At 43.7% G+C, this 3,237-nt stretch overlaps 1 pseudogene; it reads left to right on the forward strand.

Annotated features, from left to right (window-relative positions):
• The window catches only part of LOC109488359, a 17,441-nt pseudogene extending 14,435 nt beyond the window's left edge, over window positions 1-3,006 (forward strand).
• The last annotated feature ends 231 nt before the right edge of the window (window positions 3,007-3,237 follow it).

The raw sequence follows: 3,237 nt of genomic DNA on the forward strand, positions 1-3,237 counted from the left end.
ACTGCAGGGAATTGGGCATGAAGAGGAGGACTCGGCTTCCACTGGGGTGGTGAGGACCACCCAGATTCCCACTCGCTACTTTTCCCCCCACTTTCCCAACGTTGTGCTGTGGGACCTACCTGGAAGAGGGGCATCTATCCAAAGCCTGGAGAACTATATGGAAGAGATGAAGTTTAGCCAGTATGACCTCTTCATCATCATTGCATCTGAACAGTTCAGCATGAATCTCCTACTGATCTTCCTAGTTCTTATGGTCCATAGATGAGTGAGAAACAAACTGAAGGCTTAAGAGGGGAGGGGGGTGGAAGAATGGTATAGGCTGGTGATGGGTAGTAAGGAGGGCACGTATTGTATGGTGCACTGGGTGTTATATGCAACTAATGAATCATGGATCTTTACATCAAAAACCAGGGATGTACTGTGTGGTGACTAACATAATATAATAAAAAATATTATTATAAAACAAAAAAGAAAGAAAGGAGGGGTATTTAAGCATGATCAGGGAGGGAAGGGGAAACCAGCACAAATTATACTCGCTTATTTCCCCAGGGCCAGCTCTGTTTCTCTCCTCTCAACACTTAATATTTTCACAGTTGAGTCATAATTGCTCATAAACTAAGATGTAAATATGCCATTGTTTCTTGGAGTGAGAATGAGTGTAGAAAAGTCTACAATTATTACAGTAATCCTCTATGTGATAAAAACCAGTTTCCAGAGAGACGTGACAGATTTTTCTCAGAAAAAAACAAAGCTCACAGTTTTATTTCATACAAATCATAAATGTGTGACTTTTATTACTCTGGGAGAAGTAGATTGTTGCCTAATGGGACTGTTACTTGAACACATTTCTTCCCAAGATGGAATTATTAACTCAGTATACTTGGGCCCAGGATACTCTGAGTTAGAATGGTGGGGAAATGAACCAACCCCACATTCTAACCTTGTCAACTAGGAGAACATGTTCTTACTGTTCATGGCAGAGTCATTTTAGAGCTAAGAACAACTGTGATCCAGCTCTCTCTCATTTTGCCAATGAGGGAATTAAATGCAGTCTCTCACTTTAGGTTAGTGACTTGCTCAGAACCCACACAGCAAGAAAATGACAAAGGCAAAATCCAAATGTAAGCCTTTTCTGTGAGATCAAAAATGACTATTCTATCCTCTAATCCTAATATAATTAGAACTTCAATAAATATCTATTGGACAACAGCAACAACAAAAAACCCATCCAAGGCTTAGGAAAGAAGTTCTATGTTGTCTGCACCAAGCTGGACAGGGACCTCAGCACAAGTGCCCTCTTGGAGGAATGACTCCTGAAGAATATCCGGGAAACTCCAAAAGGAGGGAGTGTGTGAACCCAACATATTCCTGGTCTCCAGCCTTGAACCTTTATTGCATGACTTCCCAAAGCATAGGGGCACCTTGCACAGGAACATTTCTGACATCAGGTATGATGGTCCCCTACAGAGTCTGTCCCACACTTATGAGAAGGCCATTAAGGACAAAGTGACCACTTGCAGGGGGAAATNTTGCAGGGGAAAATAGCCTCAAAGTCTTTTGACACCCTTGGCATCTGGAATGCAGATGATCTGGAGGAGAGTCTGATGGCCTACCGCTTGCTCTTTGGTGTGGATGATGAATCTCTCCAGCAGATGGCTCAGACTATGTGGAAACCCATGGAGGAGTACAGAGCCATTATGAAGTCTCGGGATCTATACACCGTCCTCAGAGAGGACTGGCCATTATCTTGCATGAATTGTAATACAGTCTCTTGCTTATATTCAATTCTGAGATACATCCCACTGTTAGGTGACTTTATTTTCAACTCCCTGAGGAAGTGGAAACATAGACGCCTCCCTGAAATAGTTGCCAAAGACACTAAGGCCATCCTGAAGAAAATCCTGACACAGTCCATCATCTGAGGAAGTGATGCCTAAGCAGGCTCCTTCTGGAGGGAAGTCAGGACATCTGGGATCTTCTCCTCACACTTTCCCATTTCTGAATTGTCAATCAAGCTCAATTACTTCCACGTCCATTGATTCTATGTTCCCCGAGGTATAAGAGATGACTTGCTCATTTTGAACCCATGTGAGGAAATTCCCAAATATGTTCTACTTTTGTCATTTATTAAATGAGCCTGTATCCAAAGGTGGCAGAAAAGATCTGCTCAGTGTGACATACAATCTCATTCTGACATCCCCTTATCATTTAACTATCAATCATTTCTCCAACACCTGTGTTCTGTCACTTCTCATCTCACTCTGTGGACACACACAATCTTGACCTGCCTGTAGGTCAGTGGTAGACACTCTAAGATGGCCTCCAACATTTTCTCCTATTTTCATGGCTATGTTTAATCCCTTTCCCTGCAGTGACTAATAGAATATGGCAGCAATAATGGAATGTCCAAAAAGTCCAGAACTTTGTTATGAAAAGTGTAGCTCTGTCTTATAAACACTCTGTTCACTGGCTCTGTCTTACCCCTGCTCCAGCTCTGTCTCCCTTCTTTCACTCTCTGTCTGCCTGTTCCTTTTCTTCTCTCTGCCTAGTAACCGTAGAAATTTTAAACTAACCTGCTGTAGAGACCCTGAAGAATCAGAGGCCATGGGGATGAGAACTGAGGCTGCCTGCATTAACTGCCAGCCATGGAAGTAAGTCATCTTGGGAGTAAATCCTCCAGCTCCAGCAAGTCTTCAGAAGATGCAGCCCAGCTGATAGCTTGACTACCACCTCAGAAGAGACCCCCAGAACCACACAACTGAGATTGTTCCTGGATTTCTGACCCTCAGAATCTATAAGCAAATAAGCCTTTGTATCAAGCCACGAAGTTTCAGGGTAATTTGATCCACACCAACAGGTAGCAGATAATGCTATCAAGAAGTTCTTTAGAGGGGGCGCCTGGGTGGCTCAGTTGTTAAGCGTCTGCCTTTGGCTCAGGGCATGAATCCGGCGTTCTGGGATCTAGCCCCACATCAGGCTCCTGCGCTGGGAGCCTGCTTCTTCCTCTCCCACTCCCCCTGCTTGTGTTCCTTCTCTCGCTGGCTGTCTCTCTCTCCATCAAATAAATAAATAAAATCTTTAAAAAAAAAAAAGAAGAAGAAGTTCCTTAGAGAACTGGCAGTTGTGGGTAACCTCCTTCTGTGACACTTACTCTTGCAAGGACCCAGCATGAAGAAGCTACACTCTCTCCAATTATAGCCCTTCCTTCCTCGGCCCTGGACATGTCCTTCCATGCTT

Source organism: Ailuropoda melanoleuca, unplaced genomic scaffold, assembly GCF_002007445.2.
Source record: "Ailuropoda melanoleuca isolate Jingjing unplaced genomic scaffold, ASM200744v2 unplaced-scaffold7766, whole genome shotgun sequence".
Classification (NCBI taxonomy): domain Eukaryota; kingdom Metazoa; phylum Chordata; class Mammalia; order Carnivora; family Ursidae; genus Ailuropoda; species Ailuropoda melanoleuca.